We start from the raw sequence: 13,334 nt of genomic DNA, 5'->3' as shown, positions 1-13,334 counted from the left end.
GCTGTGTCGTCAGTCGCCCCTCCCTCCGTCAGAGCAACGGCAGACAATTGTTCCGCGCCTTTTTTCTGTGCGGACGCCATACCAAGGCAAGCACGGAGGCCGCTCAGCTCACTTTGGCAATTAGGAGCACATTAAACACCACACACATTATCCAGCAGTATATGCAGCACCAGAACATGGCAAAGCAGTACCGGGCGAGGAGGCGACGTCAGCGCGGTCACGTGAGTGATCAGGACATGGACACAGATTTCTCTGAAAGCATGGGCCCTGCCAATGCAGCATCATGGTGCTAATGGGGCAGGTTCATGCTGTGGAACGCCGATTCTGGGCTCGGGAAACAAGCACAGACTGGTGGGACCGCATAGTGTTGCGGGTCTGGGATGATTCCCAGTGGCTGTGAAACTTTTGCATGCGTAGGGGCACTTTCATGGAACTTTGTGACTTGCTTTCCCCTGCCCTGAGGTGCATGAATACCAAGATGAGAGCAGCCCTCACAGTTGAGAAGCGAGTGGCGATAGCCCTGTGGAAGCTTGCAACGCCAGACAGCTACCGGGCAGTTGGGAATCAATTTGGAGTGGGCAAATCTACTGTTGGAGCGGGCAAATCTACTGTTGGAGCTGCTGTGATGCAAGTAGCCCACGCAATCAAAGATCTGCTGATATCAAGGGTAGTGACCCTGGGAAATGTGCAGGTCATAGTGGATGGCTTTGCTGCAATGGGATTCCCTGACTGTGGTGGGCCCATAGGCAGAACCCATATCCCTATCTTGGCACCGGAGCACCAAGCCGACAAGTACATAAACCACAAGGGGTACTTTTCAATAGTGCTGCAAGCTCTGGTGGATCACAAGGGACGTTTCACCAACATCAACGTGGGATGGCTGGGAAAGGTACATGACACTCGCATCTTCAGGAACTCTGGTCTGTTTCAAAAGCTGCAGGAAGGGACTTTATTCCCAGACCAGAAAATAACTGTTGGGGACATTGAAATGCTTATATGTACCCTTGGGGACCCAGCCTACCCCTTAATACCATGGCTCATGAAGCCATACACAGGCAGCCTGGACAGTAGTCAGGAGCTGTTCAACTACAGGCTGAGCAAGTTCAGAATGTGCATTTGGTTGTTTAAAGGCGCGCTGGCGCAGTTTACTGACTCACTTAGACCTCAGCGAAACCAATATTCCCACTGTTATTGCTGCTTGCTGTGTGCTCCACAATATCTGTGAGAGTAAGGGGGAGATGTTTATGGCAGGGTGGGAGGTTGAGGCAAATCGCCTGGCTGCTGGTTACACGCAGCCAGACACCAGGGCGGTTAGAAGAGCACAGGAGGGCACGGTACACATCAGAGAAGCTTTGGAAACCAGTTTCATGACTGGCCAGGCTACGGTGTGAAAGTTCTGTTTGTTTCTCCTTGATGAAACCCCACGCCCCTTGGTTCACTCTACTTCCCTGCAAGCTAACCACCCTCCCCTCCTCCCTTTAATCATTGCTTACAGAGGCAATAAAGTCATTGTTGCTTCACATTCATGCATTCTTTATTCATTCATCACACAAACAGGTAGCCCAGAAGGGGTGGTGGAGGAGGGAAGGAAAATGCCACACAGCATTTTTAAAGTTTACAACTTTAAAATTTGTTGAATGCCAGCTCTCTTTTTTTTGGGCAATCCTCTGTGGTGGAGTGGCTGGTTGGCTGGTGGCCCCCCCCACCATGTTCTCGGGCGTCTGGGTGTGGAGGCTATGGAACTTGGGGAGGAGGGCGGTTGGTTACACAGGGGCTGTAGTGGCAGTCTGTGCTCCAGCTGCCTTTGCTGCAGCTCAACCATACACTGGAGCATACTGGTTTGGTCCTCCAGCAGCCTCAGCATTGAATCATGCCTCCTCTCATCATGCTGCCGCCAGATTTGAGCTTCAGCCCTGTCTTCAGTCCGCAACCTCTCCTACTGGTCATTTTGTGCTTTCCTGCACTCTGACATTATTTGCCTCCACGCATTCGTCTGTGCTTTGTCAGTGTAGGAGGACAGCATGAGCTCAGAGAACATTTCATCACAAGTGCGTTTTTTTTTTTCTCCTTTCTAATCTTCACTAGCCTCTGGGAAGGAGAAGATCCTGTGATCATTGAAACACATGCAGCTGGTGGAGAAAAAGAAGGAACAGCGGTATTTAAAAAGACACATTTTATAAAACAGTGGCTACACTCTTTCAGGGTAAACCTTGCTGTTAACATTACATACACAGCACATGTGCTTTCGTTACAAGGTTGCATTTTGCCTCCCCCTACCGCGTGGCTACCCCCTCAACCCTCCTCCCTCCCCGTGGCTAACAATGGGGAACATTTCCGTTCAGCCACAGGTAAGCAGCCCAGCAGGAGCGGGCTCCTCTGAGTGTCCCCTGAAGAAAAGCACCCTATTTCAACCAGGTGATCATGAATGATCTCTCACTCTGAGGATAACACAGAGATAAAGAACGGATGTTGTTTGAATGCCAGCAAACATACACTGCAATGCTTTGTTGTACAATGATTCCCGAGTACGTGTTACTGGCCTGGAGTGGTAAAGTGTCCTACCATGAAGGACGAAATAAGGCTGCCCTCCCCAGAAACCTTTTGCAAAGGCTTTGGGAGTACATCCAGAAGAGCCGCGAATGCCAGGGCAAAGTAATCCTTTCACATGCTTGCTTTTAAACCATGTATAGTATTTTAAAAGGTACACTCACCGGAGGTCCCTTCTCCGCCTGCCGGGTCCAGAAAGTAGCCTTGGGTGGGTTCGAGGGGTACTGGCTCCAGGTCCAGGGTGAGAAACAGTTCCTGGCTGTCAGGAAAACCAGTTTCTCCGCTTACTTGCTGTGAGCTATCATCTTCTTCGTCCCCAAAACCTACTTCCGTATTGCCTCCATCTCCATTGAAGGAGTCAAACAACACGGCTGGGGTAGTGGTGGCTGAACCCCCTAAAATGGCATGCAGCTCATCATAGAAGCGGCATGTTTAGGGCTCTGACCCGGAGCAGCCGTTTGCCTCTCTGGTAGGCTTGCCTCAGCTCCTTCAGTTTCACGCAGCACTGCTTCGGGTCCCTGTTATGACCTCTGTCCTTCATGCCCTGGGAGATTTTGACAAAGGTTTTGGCATTTCGAAAACTGGAACAGAGTTCTGATAGCACGGATTCCTCTCCCCATACAGCGATCAGATCCCGTACCTCCTGTTCAGTCCATGCTGGAGCTCTTTTGCTATTCTGGAACTCCATCATGGTCAACTCTGCTGATGAGCTCTGCATGGTCACCTGCAGCTTGCCACGGTGGCCAAACAGGAAACGAGATTCAAAAGTTCGTGGTTCTTTTCCTGTCTACCTGGCCAGTGCATCTGAGTTGAGAGTGCTGTCCAGAGCGGTCACAATGGAGCACTCTGGGATAGCTCCCGGAGGCCAATACTGTCGAATTGTGTCCATAGTACCCCAAATTCGACCCGGCAAGGCCGATTTAAGCGCTAATCCACTTGTCAGGGGTGGAGTAAGGAAACTGATCTTAAGAGCCCTTTAAGTCGAAATAAAGGACTTCATCGTGTGGACAGGTGCAGGTTTACATTGATTTAAGGCTGCTAAATTCAACCTAAAGTCCTAGTGTAGACCAGGGCTTAGTGAAAAGTCATCAAGACGAAAACTGAAACTCACTTCCACATTTGACCACAAGAAGCTAATTAAATTTATGCTTTTTCAGGTCAGGTCATACCTGTATGTAATGTACATGCCTCTCGCAGATTCTTTGGTGCAGAAAGACAGAACACCCTCATCTTTTCCCCGGGTTCACAGGGCTTCCTCTCACAACATGCCTGAGAAGTAGATGTAGTGAAGGGAATCAGTTTCCAACTCAGAAGGAATGAGAACTGAACTGTATAGATATAATGAAAACAAAAAAAAAAATGCACTGGAAAAGAAGTGAAATGTAGGTATGAGGATATTGTGTGAAACCGACTTTTTGCAGAGATTGATGTTCATTGCTGAAGCCCAACTTGCCAGAAACATCGCAAGATTGAAGAAAATGATATAAAGATGGACACAATGTTGAGGAAACTGGAAACAGATGTAATGTTGAGAAACTGGCTCAGATTAGTGAGCTTTTCATTTGATGTAAAAAAGGTTATTCATATAGAAGTGTGGAGTTGTTGCCAGCATGTTAATGTAAATGCAAGGTTAGACTTTTTATTTAAAAAAAAACAAATTGGGTCTTTTTAGAACTGCATAGCAGGCTATTCTCACTATGAGGGGAGGTAGCTATAATTGAGTAAACACTGTGCCTTTGGAGAGAAAATGTCTTGTGATTGGAAGATTTTCTTGGTAATAGAACCTTGAATTTGCTTTTGAATTTTCCCTTTGCCTTTATAAATGACTAAGTCAGCATCACACAATTTGGTAGTTTCAGGATTGTTTATTGCAGACAGGGGACTGCATTACAAAATCACCATCATATCTTATATGCTTGTTGTCAGGCAAAGCAAAGGACAAGATCTCAATGGGTGTGAACACAATTACCCTCTTCACCCCTAGTGGTGGTCCCGTCAACTCAGGCTGGGATTAGGAAAGCTCATATTGCTACTGCCCACATTATGTCTGGCCACTGGAAAAAACTAGAGCTGTCAATCTAGCATTTTTTATGAGCTAAACATTTACTTTTGAAAGACTGATTTAATACACTTAGGACAGCAGATTAAATGTAATTGCTTTTAAATCAGAAATTGACAGGGTTACCATGTATTTTAGAGTTGAGATGAAAGCTGATACTAAGAATTCTCTCAAAGAAAAGTACTCAGCAATTTTGTTTAATTACAATAAAAAACCTGCCCTAGAGAAGGTTCTGATCAGTTTTCATTATATCAGTTCAGACCGATATTTGCTTTAGGATACAGTTAAAATATCGAAACAAAGATGACAGAAAAATTAACTCCTCGAAACATTCAAAATACCGTGAAAACTGTAGGACTTCTTGGTAGCTGCAAGTTAAATATGTTGTCTAATGTGCAGTTAAGACCACAGCTGATTTAAATCCTTGTTCTGAAAAGAAAAGGCATAAGCAATAGACTTAAACTGGATTCATGGTTTATGTAATCTAGCTAACTCAAAATTAAGATGGCACATCAGACTCAAATGTTCTCATCAAAAAGAATCAGATGGGTAAACGGCAAAAGATCATCATCATTAGGCCATCAAAGCAACAGTCTGCCACCCAAGACGAAACTAAAGTTTATTAGTTGTCTCATGGACAATTATGCATATGGGGAAGAGGCTATCATAATACAATTTAAGAGGTTCAGTTCCACAAAATTAGATCCTTTGTCCTTTTTATTTAAACCTTTCTTTTCTCAAAGAAATATTAACATGATCACATGTAACCCAAACATTTGGAACTCAAGGAGGTCTGGCTGACTTTGAAATCAGCCACTATATTTTCCTTTTAGTCTCATGAAAATTTCTGAAATTAGTTTTAAGTTGGGCTGAATCATCTGAAAGATTGTTAAGCTTTTCCAAATGTTGAGTCCCTACCCAGAATGGTCAGAGGGCTATTTCCTCACAACTTTTTAAAGGACTGCTCTCCATGACTCATTTGTTGTGTTGGTTCACATATTTTAACCTAGACTTCTATCTATCTTCGCTGTGCTAGGTTTCATTCTTTTCAGTATAGAGATATATACACAACGGCATCACAAAAACAAGACATCCCCCCACCCCAAGTTACCTTGAGAATTCAAAACAACTCTTGCCGGCTTCAAAGAGCAGGACAAAGTCAGGAAAATGGCATTTCTGAATGTATCCAAGCTCAGTAAATCACATAACGAAGGTATTTCCTACTGAAAAAATTGCAGAAATAAAAATGTATAAAACTTATCATGCTGACAAACTAAGTTACCGAGTTTATCCAAATTTTTACTGGCATCTCAGATTTGAACATACACATCAACATACATTCAGATGGGTAAACGGCAAAAGGAAATCATCATTATGCCAGTAACATCACGTTGTCTGAGTGCTGATTTAATGAAATGTAGTTAATTTCAAGATGAGAATTTGTATTCCTGCAATACGTGTGGTATGATAATCTGGACAAAAACTATATTTCTGCAGTATGTCATTTTGCCCCTATGTGATGCATATGTATTTTAAATTACTTTAATTTCAATTATTTTCTTCAATATAAAAACAAAGCACAAAACTAGTGTAATTTTTTGCCTCCCATTCCAGTTTCCAATTTATCTTTTAGACTGCTGTAACAGAAAAAAAAAAAAAGATCACTACAATGACAGGGGCTGGATAAAAATAGGAACAGCTTCCCAGCTGCTGGCCGAATGAAGCCCTTGAGCACCAAGCCAGATCCTCAGCTGGTATAAGCCAGCATAGTTTCAGGGACATCATGGGAAAGCATCATGGATATATTCTGTAGAGATTTTCCCCAGCTGAAGATCTCACTCTCTTATTGGATTCTGATTTCTACTATTGATAGAAAAGAAAAGCAACAGACTCATTTTTATTACTTTACCAGTTGATACGACATTTTGCTGGCTGTACACAAAGTACATGGGACTTGTAAAAACATTTGAAATAAACATCACAACTGACTCAATTCTCACTATTTTAAAGAAAAATTTAATATTAGAAACATGAGGATGATCATGAATTTGATCCATAGGCACTTTTTAGCTTATTCGTTTTTTGGCTGGCATTTGAGATACATCATCAAAACAATCAGTTGGGTAAATGGCAAAAAGAAATTATGCCAACAAAGCAACTTCCCATCTATGATGAGCATTTAATGCTATGAGACTAAAACTAAGTATTTGATCACAAAGAAAACATTAATATAGTGACATCTCTTTAGAAGTATAAAATAAGCATCCTAGAACTACAAGTTAAACCCGGCCTTCAAGCTGGGGTTTAATTTTGCATCCACAAAATTAATCATGCTTTTTTCCAGCAATTCATTCTAAGTGCAAAAGCAAGCCACAGTCTGAAGATCAGGCCCCACGTTATTACACAAATCTCTTTACAAGAATTAAAGGTTCAGAGTGCCGGTTAGCTTCAGAACCATTTAAGAAATTAGTTTCCTCCACATTTTTAGTCACAAGTGTGGTAATTATATTTGCCACTGTGTGGACTCCACCAGTGTAGAATGGGGATGAATGGCCAGGTGAAGTGTAGCTATCTTTGCTCTCTGGTTTCTAAAGAGAACAGCTTGTATCTGAGTATTCTGGGATTTATTCTGTTTGTTCAGGAGAACCAGAGTGAACTCTGCTATCTGATTAATGTATTACTTGTCTATGCAATAAGCTTCTCAACAAATCCTCTGGTGTCCTACAGCTGAAATACTGAAATGCAAAAGATAAGCATTTAAATTACCTCAGCAGTTCAGGTGAGAGCTGGCAGGCTTCAGGTAAGGCTTTCAAATGCTGCTATCTCACAATATAGGGTTTTCTGGACAGAGCAACACAATCTCAGAGGCCAATGCTCATCTGCGGTGTTTGGGGCAGGGGATGAAAAAAAAAAAGTTATAAATTCACATGGACCACTGGATTCTACAAATTCCTCATTATTTGATTTACTTAACAGATGTACTGGCACCTCAGATTTAGAACTATACATCAATGAAATGACATTCAGTTGGGTAAACGGCAAAAAAGAAATCATCATTATGCCAGTGAAGCAACTTCCCATCTTTGATACAGTTATTACTGCATGGGAAAAGGCCAACTTCAAGCTATGAAAACACATGCACCTCAGCACTTTGTCCTGAGTGGCTGAGATGCTGGACAGTTTGCCAACATGTAGGTACATATTTTGAAGTAATCTGCATTTGTTAATACAGAACACTCAGTCGCATGAAAAGCAAAAACTGACAAGTAATGGTTTTCCTCACTGCCGTCTTGCTTCTTTTGCCCCCTGCAAAATCAAAATTTGCAAAACCACAGTGACTTGGGTCTGGATTTAACAGAAAACAGCTTCCTGGTTGCTAGCTTGCAGAAGCTCTCCGAGCACTGTGTATTTACAGTAAAAAAAAATCCCAACAATATACTCACAGGCTTATTTCTTTAACAGTTCACGTGACACCTTGCTGGTTACAGAGGAGTAGCATGGCAGAGTCCACACAGTAAACTTGCAGTACCATCAGAAACAAATACTAACAGCTGATTCTATCCTCATTACCTAAAAGAAAAGAGTTCCAGACATTTTGAACAGTTGACAGGAAGTCAAATTATTTGGCTTATTTGGAGTTCTACTGCAACCTGAGTAGCAGGAATTTTTATCATTCACTTGGAAAATGGGCCAAAAGGACCAAAATGGGCCAAATGGACCAATTATATCAGTGAAGCAACACTGATCCCAGTGACAATTTGATATTAAACCATTTTTATTAAGAGAGTTCTGGGATAAGTTCAGTAAAATGTCACAATTTTTTAAGAGACAAAAAGGTTAAACAGAAGGCATTAATATTTTGCCCATTAAAAGAATGTGTTGTGGGTAAGTCTACGTGTTTAAGCATGTTCCACTATGCAGAGTTATTGATTTTACAAGAGTATGATGTTCCTAATGAGTAGCCATTGCTTTTTTCATCCAGTTGGGTTTGACAAGTATGAAAGATGAACTAAGGTTAAAGGTTATATTTACCTCACTTTGGGAGCACAGGTCTCCGTGTAAGCACAATGGCACATTCCCTGAAGGTTCAATTCAAGGTCAGAACTCTTACCAAGATTATGCTGCCTCTGAGACTACCAAACCAAGATCCCACTACAATGGAGTCCCAAGACAACTACTGCTCTTAAGTATGTCACTATATTATGGAAAGGGCATGGTCAGGACCACTGGACAAGTCTCTAACCAAACTCCCCAGAGACAAAGGGGCAATTTATCATTAGAATTTGGACACCCAGCTGCTGATGAAAATGATTTATGAAGGCATATCAGCAGCAGTAAGGTTATTTAGCTGTTCAATTTATCATTATTTGGAAGACTTGAAAGACTGAAAATAACTCAAAATAATCAATAAAGATGATTTGCCAATAGTAAACGTCTCCTATTGCCTAATGAAATCCTGCTCAATTTCACAAAACATATGCAAGCTGTAGTAAAATAAACTAGGTGTCTAAAAGCAAGTCTCAAATAAGAAATTAGCTATTTAATTTGCAAACAGAGCAGTTTGTTCAAAATAATGTGTTAGTGCAACTATAATCACATTTGATTAGTCTCAGAAATGGTGGAGATGCCATTATGAGGAGGACATAATAGGAAATTACCTCTATTCATTTCCACTAGAAACTCTATCCGTTCAAATCACAGTGTATATAAAACATGTTAGCAGGTCATCTGCCCCATTTTTAAAGTGTAAATTACATTCACTCCATTTTTAAAATTGTGTCAAGATTAAGATTATTAGAATTTAAATTCCACTTAAAATTATATACTTCCTGGTTTCTCTGCCAGAGACACTGTGCAAGGTACCAGAGGTCTGAAAGAACTAGCTGATTTCTAAACTCTCATTTTCATTGTAATTGTCAATACTTTGTGGAATCAGACATTCAAAGAGAAACCAGGAAACCTGCCGCTCATCTCTCAGGACTTCAACATTATATTTTTAAAAGTACTTTTCCAATTTATAAAAACAATCACATCAACTTTGTTCTCTTTTAGAACCCCACAAGTAGCAGAATTTCTGAAGTTATATTTGCATACCATAAAACGAAAACTGATGGCTATTTGTATAACATTTGTTAGACTTGAGGATTCCTTTCTCCCCCAATGCTATCAAGCTCCCCAGCAAACAAGGCAAACACAGCTATTTGAGATGTATGCCCCCATGTCCTATTCAGGATTGTACTGCTGTCAACTTTTTGTGCCTAGCACAAAGGGATCCAACCTCACTGTGGTCTTTAGATGCTACCGCAATTTAAATATTTATTAATAATAAACTTGTGATAAGGGAATTTTTTTTAAATAAACCCATGTGATCTTTTATAATCCTTTTGTTTAAGAATTTGAAGATCTTCTCACTCAATATTTGTTTATCATTATAGGAAAGTATACTGGGTGCTTACGTGGAATATTGAGGGCAGTTTACTAGTTAGCTTCAAAGCCAATTTCCAACAAATTAGGTTGGGATTAATTCATTTTCCTCATGACTTGTAGATTTTTTCCTATATAGTTTATCCTTAAAGCAATAGTACACTATTTATTCTCCTTTGTAGTCAGGGATTTAACAAGTTGGTTTTGATATTTTTGCCCAAATCAGATTTCTAATTCAAAGTAATATAACTTGTCCTTGAAATACTTACTCTAATTGCTTGGTACTCCTGAGCTGAGACAGATGTTTGCAAACATTTTAACTTTGTTTCCTATTCTACTTTTCCCTATTCATATTTTAAATACCACAAAGTGGTAGCATAAAAAAAATGATGTGGGTCACTGAAAAATATTGTACAGCTACACCAAGACTGGTTTGCTAAACAATAATCTATCCCACCCAAGTTCAACTTGCTTAGCTGATACTATAACCACCAGGGCTTGGAGTTTGTGATTTTTTCTTTTTAACTTAAAAATAAAATGAGGTTCTCCCCCCGCCCCCCGGGGTTAAGTGATCAAAAGATTGTTTGGCATACAACACACACACAGTCGTAAGACAACCATCCAAATTAATACACTGAGATACAGCCCTCATCTACATACAACTTCCACCAGTTAACTAAGGTATGTCTACAGTAGAAATGCTGCAGCAGCATTGCTGTAGTGTAGATATGTACTACAGTTTCAGAAGGGGTTCGTCTGACTCTGTAGTAAATCCACCTCTCAAGGGATGGTAGCTAGCTTAATGGAAGAATTCATCTATCAACCTAGTGGTTTTTACAACGGTATTTAGGTCAGCTTAATTACATTGCACAGGATGTGAAATTTTTCACAGCCCCCTGAGCAATGTAGTTAAACCAGCCCAACTTTGTAGTGTACACCAACTCTGAATCAATTAAAAAAAAAAACACATGTTCAGTTAAGCTAGTGAAAGTCTGTGTGTAGACAAAGCTGCAATGACACTAGACAAACAGTGGGTAAATATTTCCGGTGTGAACAGCTCTAAACAGCTGCATATTAACACTTGCAACCACAAAGTTAAAAGCACATCAAGGTGAACTACAGGAGAGAGGTGTACAGAGAGGTGTTTTTTCTATGGGTATGTCTACACTACAGAGACTATGCCAGCATAGCCCCATAGTGTAGATGCAGTCTACAGTGACAAAGTTTTTTCTGTTGCTATAGGAACACTACCTCCCTAAATATTACCTATATTGACAGAAGTACTCTTCCATCAAAATAGCTGCATCTATACTGAGGGGGTATATCAACATAGGTACATCAGAGAGACATGTGACCAAGCCTATGAGAGCTATAGCAGAAATTTTCTTAATGCAAGCTTGAATATTGTAGAAAACAGCAAGATCTACAAGGAGTTTCTATACTGACAAACTTAGTGTAGAACTAGCTTAACCTGCAAAAGTTAACCCAGTATATCTTATACCACTTCCCCGAGCAAAATAAATTGTACTAGCAAAATAACTTTCTGCCAGTAGAATTGTCTATACCAGAACATTGCCAGCACAACTATGTTGGTTAGAAGTGTAAAAAAGTCACACACCCCCAACTGACATTGCTATGCCAGGAAAGCCTAAGTATAGACCAAGTCTAAGAATCTACACATTCTCTGCGGTGACTAAATAGTCTGTCAACTGTTACTGTAATAATACTTCCTAGCAGCAGCTCTCTTGTATTTGTCTTTTAGTTTCTGAGATATTAGGGTGCACTTGCATCATGTTTTTAAGCTTTTCTCTGCAACCAAGAGGGCTAGAAACTAAGGGTTTCTCTATATGGGAAAGTTATACCAATACAATACAGGGTGTTTATTTAGACTGCTATAATTATACAGGTATACCCCCATGTAGACTCTCTTATTCCAGTCTGAATGCATTTATGTATTTTAGCTTAGGTTACTGAGAGCAGTTAAGCGAAGGCAAAAAAGCCACCATTGTTGAGGGCTAAGTGTCTACATAGGGAGTTACATTGGTGTAATTATAGAAGTTTAACCACACTAGCACATTACAGTGATATAACTGGCAATGTCTCCTCTGTAGATAGTCTCATGTAACTTCTTGCCTCCAGCAACCGGGTATGAAAGAAAAACAAACAGTGTGAGACTTGCAATGGAATTGCCAGAATTGGAAACTGTCAGTGACAATTAACAACAAGTCTAGTTAAGTCTTCATTGAGGATCCAGTAGGAGGCTCTCAGAGCTAACAGTGCTTCCCACGTCCAAGAGCTTAGATCAGGGATGGCCAACCTGTGGCTCCAGAGCTACATGCGGCTCCTTGTATAGGCACCAACTCTGGGGCTGGAACTACAGGTGCCAACTTTCCAATGTGCCGGGGGCGGGGGTTGCTCACTGCTCAACTGCTGGCTCTACCACAGGCCCTGCCCCCCGCTACACCCCTTCCCGAGCCCTACACTGTGCTTACCATGCCCTCACTCCCCCCTCCCTCCCGCACCCATGAAACAGGTGATCCGGAGGTAGTGGGAGGCACTGATCACAGGGCTGCAGATGGGTGGGAGGCACTGTGATCGGGGGGAGCAGATTGGGGGTTGCTGACATATTACTGTGGCTCTTTGGCAATGTACAATCGGTAAATTCTGGATCTTTCTCAGGCTCACCCCTGCTTTCACCCCTGCTCCCACACATCCCCATCCCCCTCCCCCGCACAGACCGCCCTGCCCTGCTTTCACCCCTCCTCCCACACATCCCCCTCCCCCGCACAGACCGCCCTGCCCTGCTTTCACCCCTCCTCCCACACATCCCCCTCCCCCGCACAGACCGCCCTGCCCTGTTTTCACCCCCCAGTCTACCCCAACCCCTTGCTCCCACACACGCCCGTGTCCTCCCCCCCCCAACCCCTTCACCCGCGCACACCCATCCAACCGCCACAGAACCCCCTCCCATCCATCCCCTCAGCACAGACCTCCCCCACCCACAGGATCCCCTGAGCCCAGACCGCCGGTCCGTCCCTGCTCCCCCAGGCCCGCACCTCGTGGGCCGCTGACCGCTCTCCTGCTCTCTCGCGCGCACCCACAAAAGGAACGGAAGCAGGCAATGAAATCCCTCCAGTTAAAACGATTCCAAGCTGGGCCACGTGAGAAACGCCGCTTCCGTTTGCCCCGCGTGACCGGAAGTATTGACAGAGCGCCAACCGCGCCCGGAGTGTGTGGCTCGGCAGCTTCCTGGACCGGTCCCACTAAAGTAATGAGAGCTGCACGTCAGAGATGCGCCTGCGCA

At 42.5% G+C, this 13,334-nt stretch overlaps 1 long non-coding RNA gene and 3 other non-coding genes across 10 annotated transcripts; all 4 read right to left on the bottom strand.

Moving 5' to 3' along the window:
* Window positions 1-1,520: 1,520 nt before the first annotated feature.
* On the bottom strand, window positions 1,521-13,279 carry LOC140906639 (uncharacterized). Of its 7 annotated transcripts, none has more exons than XR_012157184.1 (5): window positions 13,087-13,279; window positions 8,050-8,176; window positions 5,718-7,485; window positions 4,948-5,035; window positions 1,521-3,875 (listed from the first exon to the last, which is right to left on the bottom strand). It is a non-coding gene; the product is annotated as an uncharacterized lncRNA (long non-coding RNA). The 7 variants fall into 7 exon arrangements; XR_012157183.1 differs by lacking the exon at window positions 13,087-13,279 and having other exon boundaries at window positions 1,521-2,129; window positions 2,712-3,875; window positions 8,050-12,509; XR_012157185.1 differs by lacking the exon at window positions 13,087-13,279 and having other exon boundaries at window positions 1,521-3,091; window positions 3,717-3,875; window positions 8,050-12,509.
* On the bottom strand, window positions 5,110-5,189 carry LOC140908004 (small nucleolar RNA SNORD87). Its single transcript, XR_012157715.1, has one exon. It is a non-coding gene; the product is annotated as a small nucleolar RNA SNORD87 (small nucleolar RNA).
* LOC140908003 (small nucleolar RNA SNORD87) lies at window positions 5,908-5,988 on the bottom strand. Its single transcript, XR_012157714.1, has one exon. It is a non-coding gene; the product is annotated as a small nucleolar RNA SNORD87 (small nucleolar RNA).
* On the bottom strand, window positions 7,587-7,672 carry LOC140908002 (small nucleolar RNA SNORD87). The gene has a single exon (XR_012157713.1). It is a non-coding gene; the product is annotated as a small nucleolar RNA SNORD87 (small nucleolar RNA).
* Window positions 13,280-13,334: the final 55 nt, after the last annotated feature.

Source organism: Lepidochelys kempii, chromosome 2 (genome assembly GCF_965140265.1).
Source record: "Lepidochelys kempii isolate rLepKem1 chromosome 2, rLepKem1.hap2, whole genome shotgun sequence".
Taxonomy (NCBI): domain Eukaryota; kingdom Metazoa; phylum Chordata; order Testudines; family Cheloniidae; genus Lepidochelys; species Lepidochelys kempii.
This window is presented reverse-complemented; position numbering and strand designations above follow the sequence as displayed.